This window comes from Aristolochia californica, unplaced genomic scaffold (genome assembly GCF_029961685.1).
Source record: "Aristolochia californica isolate CCGP_79_NKW_82.1479 unplaced genomic scaffold, dmAriCali1.0.hap1 SCAF_11, whole genome shotgun sequence".
NCBI lineage: Eukaryota > Viridiplantae > Streptophyta > Magnoliopsida > Piperales > Aristolochiaceae > Aristolochia > Aristolochia californica.
Genome location: NW_027181782.1, coordinates 27,216,039 through 27,228,404, shown reverse-complemented (window position 1 = coordinate 27,228,404; position 12,366 = coordinate 27,216,039). Strand labels below are relative to the sequence as shown.

The 12,366-nt window shown below is 39.0% G+C and overlaps 1 pseudogene; it reads right to left on the bottom strand.

The window, feature by feature from the left end:
- Positions 1 to 1,932: 1,932 nt before the first annotated feature.
- Positions 1,933 to 2,923, bottom strand: LOC137943702 (tubulin beta-1 chain-like; annotated as a pseudogene).
- Between the last annotated feature and the right edge of the window lie 9,443 nt (positions 2,924 to 12,366).

Sequence of the window (12,366 nt, the reverse complement as noted above, 5' to 3'; positions counted from 1 at the left end):
CTTCAGTCAACTAGCCTAACCAAATATGATGAATTAATCTGAACTAAACACTAATTATATCCTAAATTATCAAGCAATAATCTAATTAACTACTTGCACAACAGGAAACGTCAACTCTGGATTTTACCGTGATTCGTGCCTCTCTCGAGCGCCACGTAACCACAAATCCGAATTCTCAATCCTTGCGTCTAACCCCTCTTGGGCGCTTAGAGTTAATGACAAAGAGTGGATTACAATAGAACACAGAGAATCAATTTCCTATTGTGATTATGCTAAAATTATCAACTCTGGATTTTACCGTGATTCATGCCTCTCTTGAGCGCCACGTAATCACGAATCCGATTTCTCAATCCTTGCGTCTAGCCCCTCTCGGGCGCATAGAGTGAAAGACAGAAATCGGATTAAAATACCAAAATCCAACCTCAATTATAATCCTACCCTAATTAGCTAATTTAATCAAATATCCAGAAAGCAAATCTTAAATAAATATTAATTATCAAATCAGATTCAATTAACATTCAAAACCTAAGTTCAAACCATATAAAAACTAAATTCAATAATGACGAATTACTCCCCTTCTTCCTCCTCTCGCTCGGGCAGCAACTCGTTCTCACGGGTGCTGCAATTTCCCGAAATCAATGGCTTCGGGTTGGCAAGAGTGAGTGGCCGGAGGTAGAGACGACGCCGGCGACGACGGTTAGAAGCCGACGGACGGAGGTAACGTCCGGCGAAGAGCGAAACAGAGCTGACGTTCTCTAACCGGCTCTCTCGAGTCTCGGTTGGAGTCGGAATGGCTCCGGGATTGGTCGGAATATGTGATAGACGCCGGAGGATGGTCGAAAAGCGGGATTGGCACCGGAGAAGCCCTCTCGGATCACTTCTCGGCCTGGCGAGCGACGACTGTCGAACTCACCTCGACGGAGACTCTCTCGAGCTCTCCTCGGGTTTGTTCTCGGTTGCTGGACGGCAATGGACGGCGGTGGACGACGGTGGCGCGGCGGAAGGTATTGGCCCTGCGAACGACGGTGGGGAACTCCTCTTGGGTCCTCCCCTGTTTCCGGTCTAAGTCCTCTGTTTTCTCTTCACGCTTCCCCCTCTCGGGTTTTCCCTCCCAGGTCTCTCCTCTCGGGCCCCCTTTTGCCCCCTTCTTTCGACGCCCCCTTTTTGCTTTAAATACCATCTTATTTATTTTAAAACGATTTGACCTAAAAATCATCTCCATTTCACTAAGGGCATTTTGGTAAATATCTCCTTCTCCACCATAATTCTCCTGAAATTCCATAATTAAATCTATAAAAAGCATTTCAGGAAGAAATAAACCTTAAAAACAATGAAATATAATTCAGGAGAGAAAAATATGCAATATCGACAGTGATTAATGCCAAATTCAATAAATGCTCATTTCATTTGAAAACCGATAAATAACCACCTATAACACAATTATAAAGGTTATTCTATTATAATTAACTTAGTTCTCATGTCAGAATATAGCATCTATCACTTTACAAAACGATTTTGATTGGCTTTATCAATTGATAGTCTGCAATATCACTTCTTTACAATCAAACACGACTTTGACTGGCTTTATAAAACCTTTGGCAGCCAGGTTCGGCAAGTCTTTCTACAAGTCACTGAAGGCCTTCAACCTCGAAGACTTTGGCAGGACCTGAAAAAATTGGTTCAATTATCAATTATCACTATCACTTCTTTACAATCAATACTTAAGACTTCCCATCTTGATTAGACGCCCCAAGGAACACGAACTTCTTAGAAAATTTGCATTTCCCTCCTTTGTGAATGAATTAGCATCTGAATCGGTTAACACTGAACATACTGTAGCAACTTCCACACCAACCCAACTCCAGAAAAGGATTAAACACAGAAAGAAGGACCCGTCCACCATTGTTCTTAATAATGTTTCAAAAACCTCCTTCATGGTTCTTGAAGCTCCTCTTCATCCTCGTAGTCACCTTCCTCGTCTGCAGTTGCATCCTGATACTGCTGGTACTCAGGGACCAGATCATTCATGTTGCCTGTGTACCAGTGCAGGAAAGCCTTTCTCCTGAACATGGCAGTCAACTGCTCGCTCACCCTCCTGAACATCTCCCGGATGAAAGTCGACTTCCCAATGAAAGTTGATGCAGTCTTCAGTCCGGTAGGAGGGATGTCACACACACTGGACTTCACGTTGTTGGGAATCCACTCCACAAAGTAAGAGGAATTTTTATTCTGGACATTGATCATCTGCTCATCCACCTCCTTCGTGCTCATCTTGCCCCAGAGCATGGAAGATACAGTGAGATACCTACCATTGCGAGGGTCTGCTGCACACATCCCACATCTGCTGGGTGAGCTCAGGGACAGTGAGGGCTCGGTACTGCTGGGAGCCACGGGAGGTGAGCAGGGCAAATCCCACCATGGAAAAAGTGAAGACGAGGAAAGGGAATGAGGTTCACGGCAAGCTTGCGCAAGTCTGAGTTCAGCTGACCTGGGAAGCGCAAGCAGCAGGTCCGCGGAAATCTTTTTCTTTTGCGACCAGTCAAAGAAGTGGTTCTATTCCATGCCGCCATGAAATGCCAGAGACTGAAAGAGAGAGAATCTCTTTCCATAAAGAGTCAGTGGTCAACAGGGGTGGGCGTAGTGGTTTACTGATCAGGATTTTTTTAGCTTATCTGGAAGCTACAGGTTCAGAAACATTCCTTCTTCAATTACGGAGGGACCAACCTTTAGAACATCAATCAACACAAGTTGCTGGAACAGCTAGAGAGGGAGACAAACCATGTCTGAAGTCAAACGACCGTTCACATGCATCTAAAAGCTCTGTTAGAGGAGCACTCATGTCGAAGAGACCAGTCTCATGCTTCTCGTGAGTTTTGCAGGGAGACGAAGCGAGATCCAACTTCAATAATGCACCAGATTCCATCCCTTAGTCTCATGCTTCTCGTGAGTTTTGCAGGGAGACGAAGAGAGATCCAACTTCGATAATGCACCAGATTCCATCTCTTTTGCAATATGAGAAAACTGTAAACCGTTTTTTTGAGAAACGGTTTTCTCAAACGTGTGGTCTCAAACTTCTGGCAGTTGCAACTCCCTCGGTAACACGAAGCCATGCATAACCTTGATGGGAGGTTGGCTTCGGTTAAGGTATGTTTTTCGGTCCCTTGTCTCGTCACTCTCATTCCCCTTCAGTTCAGTACCATCGCCGTGAGTGCCAAGAGATCGGAAGCACCGAAAAATAGAGCGAAAGAATTTGAAGCATATGGAAGGAGGTATGATTTATCTTCCGTTTAATTTATAATGAATTTCATGTTGTATTAGAAATTCATGTTAAAGACTTATAGTTGGTATCAAAGCAAACCTCTAATCCAGCGTTTTGATTCCGAGCAGTCTCTGTTTCTGTTTTGGTCTCTGTTCTGTTTTTTAAAAAACAAATTCTGCGCCACTGCTTGCGGGCGCCAGGGCTCTGGCATCGGTGACAGCCAGCGTCGAGCATAACGCCGGTGCCGGCGACCATTCCGCATGGTTGCTGGTGCTGACTGCCGACGGAGGCTGTCGCAGTACACTCTCTGTGAGCTTACTGTGGCGGCTGTCTCGTGATGCCTGAGAGCGTCGGAGACGCAGCGCCGACGCCGGAAACAATTCCGAACTGTTTTCTGGCGTCGACGACTTGAAAGAAAGCCGGCGAAGTTTTCTTCTGCGCATGGCTGGAGGTTGAAGACGACCTCCAGCGTGCAGAAAGATTTAATTAAAATCATAAAGTATTTCTGTAAATACCGAATGAGTTGGCTCGGGACGAGTTTTCTTCGACTCGCCGTTCCTACTCGGCAACCGCGATTCAGGTCGGGTTGACTCGAAGAAAAAAAAAAATCGAGTTGACTCGGACGAGTTGGCTCGCCATTCCTGGGCCGAGCCGACTCGGTGTTTAAGTTAGTTTTGCGCCGGTGGGATTCAAACCAGAGTGCTGGGGAAATTATTTGCGCCAGTGACCATTAGGCCACTGGCCGTCTGCTGTTGTGTAAATAGGAAATTGTAAATTTATTTCCTCTTACAGTTTTTATGCATGTTTTGGCTTCTATGTAAATGCATGAAATTAAAGTTATGCATAATATTATAGTTTTCAATTATGCATATCTTATGAGCATATTTGGTGCATAATGATAACATGTTAGTGTAAGTTACAATTATGCAATTCATGCTATTCTCATATATTTATGAGATTTAATGTCTAGTGATCCATATAATTTTTATTAATTAGAGAGTAGCCACAACATCTTTAACTTAATAAAAATTATATATTATGATTAGGATCACATAAAGAATATTAGACATTAATTGTAACTAATTTTATTTGATATAATAAATTTTATCCCACAGGAATTTTTATTATATTTGAGTTTATTAGTTAGGATAAAGTATCAAGTTATTCATAATTTACCCACAGGGATTATGAATTCATAAATAATTTGATAGTTTTATCATAAAGAAAAAAATTAGAAATTAATTGTAATTAATTATACTTAATATAATAAATTTTATCCCACATGAATTTTTTATTATATTTGAGTATATTAATTAGGATAAAATATCAAATTATTCATAATTTACACACAGGAATTATGAATTCATAAATAATTTAATAGTTTTATCATCAAGTTTACTCATAAAGAATCTTGAATCTACTTGAATTAAAAACATTTAGCCCACAAGCAATGTTTTTATGTCAGTTGATTTGATTTTTAAGCATGATTTACATTGGTAAAGCATGATATTTTACTCACGCCTCAATTTTAACATCGGCATGTAATTTGTACGTTTATGCAGTTGTACAACCTGCACATTTCTCTGATTTTCGTTGTGATATCCCTGATCTTAAGGGAGATAACTATAAGGTCTGGAAAGAGAGAATACTTCTTCATTTAGGGTGGATGGACATAGATTATGCTATTAGGAAAGACGAACCACCTGTAATTACTGATACCAGCACTACAGCTGCAATTACACTTTATGACCGATGGGAGCGATCTAATCGCCTCAGTGTAATGTTCTTTAAGACTAAAATTGTTGCTGGTATTCGTGGTTCTGTTGAGCAGTATGAAAATGTCAAAGACTTGCTGAAAGCCATTGATGCTCAATTTGTCACTTCAGATAAGGCATTAGCAAGCACCCTAATCATGAAGTTCTCATCCCTAAAGCACACCAGTATGAGAGGTGTGCGTGAGCACATCATGCAAATGAGGGATATTGCGGCTCAATTAAAAAATCTTGAGGTTGATATGTCAGAATCTTTCGTGGTGCATTACATTCTGAATTCCCTTCCACACCAATATGGACCCTTCAAAATATCGTACAACACACATAAAGATAAATGGTCAGTTAATGAACTTTTGACCATGTGTGTTCAAGAGGAAGGGAGACTGGTGATGGAACAAGGAGAAAATGTCATGATGGCAACACATGGAAAGGGCAAGTATCAAGCCAAACAAAAAGGGAAGGGTAAAATATCCCCCCAAGCTGGTATTAAGAAAGATTCCAAGTGTTTTTTCTGTAAAAAGAAGGGACACATGAAGAAGGAATGTGCCAAGTTTCAGAAATGGCTTGCTGACAAAGGTACACCAACCTCATTTGTTTGTTATGAATCTAATATGGTTAATGTCAATAATTACACGTGGTGGATTGATTCTGGATCAATAATCCACATCTCGAATTCCTTGCAGGGTTTGCAAAACCTAAGGAAACCAGTGGGAAGTGAGCATCAAATATTCTCAGGAGATCAGATGAGCTCACATGTGGAAGCTATAGGAACTTGCTATTTAACTTTAAGTAGTGGCTTTGTTTTAAAATTAGAAAAGACCTTTAATGTTCCAAGTTTCTCCAAAAACTTGATTTCAGTTTCAAGGTTTGTACCTTATGGATGTTCTTTTAACTTTTCAGACTCATCTTTCAGTTTATATTATAAGTCTGATTGTGTTGCGAATGGTACATTGTCTGATGGTCTTTATAGCATTAATTTACAAAACAATGCCACTTACGGTTCAATGCATGTTCACACTGGTAATAAAAGAGGTGTTATTAATGAGGATTCCTCTACATTATGGCACCGGAGATTAGGTCATATCTCCACTGATAGAATTAAAAGATTAGTGAATGAAGGGGTACTTAATACTCTGGATTTTACTGATTTTGAGACTTGTGACTGCATTAAGGGCAAACAGACTAACAAGTCAAAGAAAGGTGCCAATAGGAGTTCAACCATATTAGAGATCATACATACTGATATATATAGTCCAGACATGGACTCACATGGTCAGAAATACTTCATCTCTTTTATAGATGATTCTTCATGATACATGTATCTCTACATGCTTTATAACAAGTATGAAGCTTTAGATGTCTTTAAGATCTTTAAGGCTGAAGTAGAGACACAATGAGGTAAGCAAATTAAGAACGTGAGATCAGATAGAGGTGGAGAATACTGTGGTAGATACACTGAGAATGGACAAGCACCTGGGCCATTTGCAAAGTTTCTTCAGGAACATGGGATTGTTGCCCAATATACCATGCCTGGTTCTCCGGACCAAAATGGTGTAGCAGAAAGAAGAAACCGAACATTATTAAGCATGGTGCGGAGTATGCTTAGCAACTCCAATCTTCCTAGATCCTTGTGGCCTGGAGCACTTAAGACGGCAGTGTATATATTAAACCGAGTTCCAAGGCTGTTCCAAAAACGCCATTTGAATTATGGAAAGGTTGGAAACCGAGTTTTGCGACATATGCGCGTTTGGGGATGCCCATCTGAAGTGAGAATTTATAATCCACAAGAGAAGAAGTTGGACCCAAGGACTATTAATGGGTATTTCATTGGATATGTTGAAAGGTCTAAAGGTTACAGATTTTATTGTCCATCTCACAACACTAGGATAGTGGAATCAAGAAATGCCAAATTTCTTGAAAATGACTTGATCAGTGGGAGGAATCCAACTCGGAACATAGTTTTTGAGAAGGATTATTCAAAATCTCAACCTTTCACAACACCCCTTAAGTACAAACTGGTGTTGAACAACCAATCATTGAAGTTCCACAAATTGCTGACAACATTCCAGTAGATCAAGTTTTTCAAGAGTTGCCAAACACTTTTGACCAACTAGTTGAACCACTTACTTCTCAAGAAAATGATGGTTCTACATTAAGAAGATCTACTAGACTCAGGAGATCAGCAATTCCTGATGATTATATAGTGTATCTGCAAGAATCTGATATTGGAACCGCAAATAATCCATGTATTTTTTCGAAGCCATGAGTTGCAAAGAATCAGAATTATGGTACAATGCCATGAAGGAAGAGATGAATTCTATGAAGAGTAATGACGTCTGGGATCTTGTTGAGTTGCCTAGTGGATTTAAAGCCATTGGATGTAAATGGGTCTTTAAAACAAAGAAAGAGTCATTAGGCAACATTGAGCGATACAAGGCAAGACTCGTTGCTAAGGGATTCACTCAGAAAGAAGGAATCGATTACAAGGAAACTTTTTCTCCTGTATCTAAGAAAGATTCCTTGCACATTATTTTGGCATTAGTAGCCCATTTTGACTTAGAGTTGCAACAAATGGATGTGAAAACTGCATTTCTCAATGGAGATCTAGAGGAGGCGGTTTACATGAAACAACCTGAAGGATTCCCCTCTAGTGATGGTGACCAATTGGTTTGCAAGCTAAAAAAGTCAATATATGGATTAAAACAAGCATCCCACCAATGGTATTTGAAATTTCATAATGTAATTTCTTTATTCGGGTTTGTAGAAAACATTATGGATCAATGTATATACCAGAAGGTCAGTGGGAGTAAAATTTGTTTTCTTGTTTTATATGTGGATGACATTTTGCTAGCAACCAATGATAAGGGTTTTCTACATGTGGTGAAACAATTTCTCTCTAACAATTTTGATATGAAGGATATGGGTGAAGCATCTTATGTCATTGGCATTAAGATTCATAGAGACAGATTTCGAGGTATCTTTGGTCTGTCTCAAGAAACCTGTATTAATACAGTGTTAGAGAGATTTCAGATGAAAAGATGTTCACCAAGTGTAGCTCCCATTGTGAAGGGTGATAGGTTCAATTTGAACCCATGCCCGAAGAACGACCTTGAAAGGGAACAAATGAAGGACATTCCATATGCTTCTGCTGTCGGAAGCCTAATGTATGTTCAAGTCTGCACAAGACCTGATATTGCATTTGTTGTTGGGATGTTGGGGCGATATCAGAGTAATCCCGGGTTAGACCATTGGAGAGCTGCAAAGAAAGTCATGCGGTACCTTCAAGGAACCAAAGACTACATGCTAATGTATAGGCGGACGAATAATTTAGAAGTCATTGGTTACTCAGATTCTGACTTTGCTGGCTGTGTTGATTCCCGCAAATCAACATCAGGATACATTTTCTTGTTAGCTAGTGGAGCAATATCATGGAGGAGTGCCAAACAGACTTTGACCTCCACGTCGACTATGGAAGCCGAGTTAGTTTCCTGTTTTGAGGCTACTTCACATGGTGTATGGCTTAAGAGTTTCATTTCTGGGCTTAGAATTATGGATTCTATCTCTAGGCCATTAAGAATATATTGCGATAATTCAGCTGCTGTTTTTATGGCCAAGAACAACAAAAGTGGAGGTCGAAGTAAACACTTCGACATTAAGTATTTGGCCATAAGAGAACATGTTAAAGAAAAGAAAGTGGTCATTGAGCACGTCAGCACTGACTTAATGGTCGTAGATCCTTTGACTAAGGGCATGCCACTGTTTAAATTCAAGGATCATGTTGTGAATATGGGACTTGGTTCCATTATGTAAATTTTTTCATTGTATGAACAATGTTATTTCAGTGAAATTCTTAAATTAATGTGATGTTTTTTCTCATCTTTATGTGCACTTTAATTTTGAGAAAATTCATCTGTGTTGGACCAAGAGTAAACATAGGGTTTATTCATACAGTATAAGTAATACATACATTGTAATACATGGAAGATACTACTCGTCATTAGAGGACCTATCACCATAATTCATGTATTTATTACTTAAATTCAGATTATCGATGGGTTTAAAATTATATTAGAAGTTTGGACCAAGTGGGAGAATGTAAACCGTTTTTATGAGAAACGGTTTTCTCAAACGTGCGGTCTCAAACTTCTGGCAGCTGCAACTTCCGGCAGTTGCAACTCCCTCAGTAATACGAAGCCATGCATAACCTTGATGGGAGGTTGGCTTCGGTTAAGGTATGGTTTTCGGTCCCCTGTCTCGTCACTCTCATTCCCCTTCAGTTCAGTGCCATCGCCATGAGTGCCAAGAGATCGGAAGCACCGAGAAAACAGAGCGAAGGAATTTGAAGCGTATGGAAGGAGATATGATTTATCTTCCGTTTAATTTATAATGAATTTCATTTTGTATTAGAAATTCATGTTAAAGACTTACAAAAACTGGATTGGACTCACCCGTAGCAGCTGCGTTCTTCTTATTAATTAAAACAGCTACTTCTGACTCCTCCTGTAGATTCAAATCCACCCAGATCTAACCTGGTAAGCTTTGTTTTTACCATGGAATCACTAGTGGATTCGTCGGAGTAATGTACTGCCACAAACAGATCAATGCATTTGTGAACAATTCCCTTAGCTTCAAAAAATGAACCAGGCTCGCAAGCCCTGGTCCCACAGCCCCATTGTCAGATCACTTTTCTGGTATCTCCAAAGCAAAATGATAAATCATCCGGAAATATCATACTCGTTTGAATCTTAGAATTAATTGACACTGAATTACGTTCATTTGTCAAATTGGGTCCATCTATCCTATGATGACTAGTCATCTTAAGAAATCTTTTTCCAACTAATAAACTTAACATATTTGTTCTCTCTTAACCTCTTTCCCGTTGCTTATAAGGGACATGTTGAACATATGAGATTCAGTTCTATTATGTAATTTATGTAATTGAAATTCCTTTTATGTTTGTATCGCAATTTGTCAATTAAAAAACTCTATTAAATTCATTTTTGTCTTCTCTAATTTGGTTGTATAAATAAAATTTAGAGAATGACAATGTAAGATGAGCCTGAATGAGCATTTGGAAGTTCATTCATAAAGATATATGCTACATAAGGTTCTTATTAAAAAATGACAGTTGCATTATAATAAGTGGAAGGTAATACTTACTCTAAATGACTTACTGTCACGATTCATATAATTCAATTTTCTTTGTTTGAGTATAAGGATGTTATATCTATGGGAAACATTCTTGAAGATATATCAATATTTAAGTATGCGAATGGGTCAAGAGGGAGAATGTTAGACAGGTTCCATAATTGACCCATCATCGGGTGGTCTCCCTAGATGGTGGTGATAGTTGTCAGTTGTAACTGGTAGCAGTTACAACCTCTCCTCCTTTGATGGAAAGGAAGAGTTTAAAATGAGAGATTTAGTCTAGTAGAGGGCATGGAGATTCCATCAACAATCATCTGAAATACGCGAGACATTCCGATCATCGCTGGAAATTGATCGCCATGATAGGAGGTACATTTTCGCTTATATTTAATAAATTTCATTTATGTTTTAGAAATTCATATGAATTCCATGAACAACAGATGAAAAGTCATGTACAATTATTTTTCAGAAAATGGAAATTACTTGTTTGCAAAGCTTTATGGAATTACCAGAGGTTAAGGGGTCTAATTTTACAGGTCTCCACAGAGAAGAAGAATTACGAACGTGTTCTCATAAAAATAAAAGAAAAAAAATAAAGAAAAGGAATTATGTACTTTCATAAGAGGGTTCAAATGACTGGAGTGCCTTGCATAAAGGAAATTTTTTAGGTGTCCCAAGGCACAAATAACCGACTTAAAATGACCTCAACGAGTTCACCAATGAAAACCAGTTGAAGCAAAACCAGACATGTTGCACTCAATATCTAGAAAACCACCTGAACAGATAGTTCCACTAGAGTTTTAGCCAGTCGTTAATATGACAATGACCAGGAACCTCCACAAAAGAGGAATAGCCTGACTTCTAGGAAAACTTATCCAAGACACATCTTTTGAACTTTTAGGATCGGTATGGTGGCTGAAGTTAAGAATGGATGGATAAACCTCGAATAGGAGAGTTTTCAAAAGAAGAGGAAAACGATTCCACTGCCCAACTTGTGTAGCACACAAACATAAATAAGATCAATCTAGGAGGCTAGATTCAGAAGACTCGAATCCAAGAACAACGCCTCAACATTGAGTACCATGAATGTGGCAAAGTAATTCTAAATAGGGGTGAGAGGATATGTCTCCAAACATAAAGTGATGATTCGTGTTAAGGATGAGATGCCTTGGATTTTTTCCATCACAAGACTTCTTGGAAAACCGATATGCCCAACCCTGATATCCAATAGACACAAAAGGAACTAGTTCTCTTAAAAGATTTGTATGCAAAATCTCTAAGTATTTTTAGAGTTCCATTTCAAAATTTCTAGTAAACAGGAGTTCAAAAGTTTACAAGCACGTTTAAGAAAATAGTTGGATAAAATCTCACTTCAACAGTTCAACTAGAAACACAAGAATAACTTTTTGTTCATTCAGTAAAAGAAGTTAGATTGGGTCTAGATATGCTAGCACTACTGTTTGTAGATGAAACACAGATGTATAGAAGACGATTCCATTTATGGTGGAGATCAATTGGAAACAATCATCAACGTGAAATTGGTGGGGCTCGGTCCAAACCTTTTCTTATCTTGAGGACCTTGTACCCAGATCACTAACTAAGAAACTATTTCCATTCTGTGATTCTAATTACCTGCACAGGATTTGATTAAGAATTGGTGGCTCTTTCTAAATGATTGGGTTATTGGTTATTGGCACTTGAACATCTTCATCCAGATGGATGGTGCCGATACTATCACGAGGGCAGGAGAGGTTTCCAACCCAAACATGTGTTAGACTTGATGTCTAATAATAATAAAATAAACATCGTAGAAATAGATATTAAATCCTCCATAATTTTTCTTATCATGAGAGCCATACATATATCATAGAATTGAAATAATAAGAATAAAGAGAGCATACCTTTCATCTTGAAGAATATAAATAGAACTTGAAGTGCACAAGATAACCTTTGATAATTCGTTTACAAGTGATAAGCTTACTCCCGTTCAGCCAGACTGGTGTGCAAATAGCCTTAGCCTCACTTGTAAGACCATGGAGGAATTTATAGATTTCCAAAGGGTGTGGCACTAATGACTATTCAGAAAGATACATCCCCTTAGGAGAGATACATCCTTTAAGGAGAGATATATCCCCTCAAGAGAGATATATCTCCTTATGCCCAAGGGATGTGTCCAGTCAATGCACC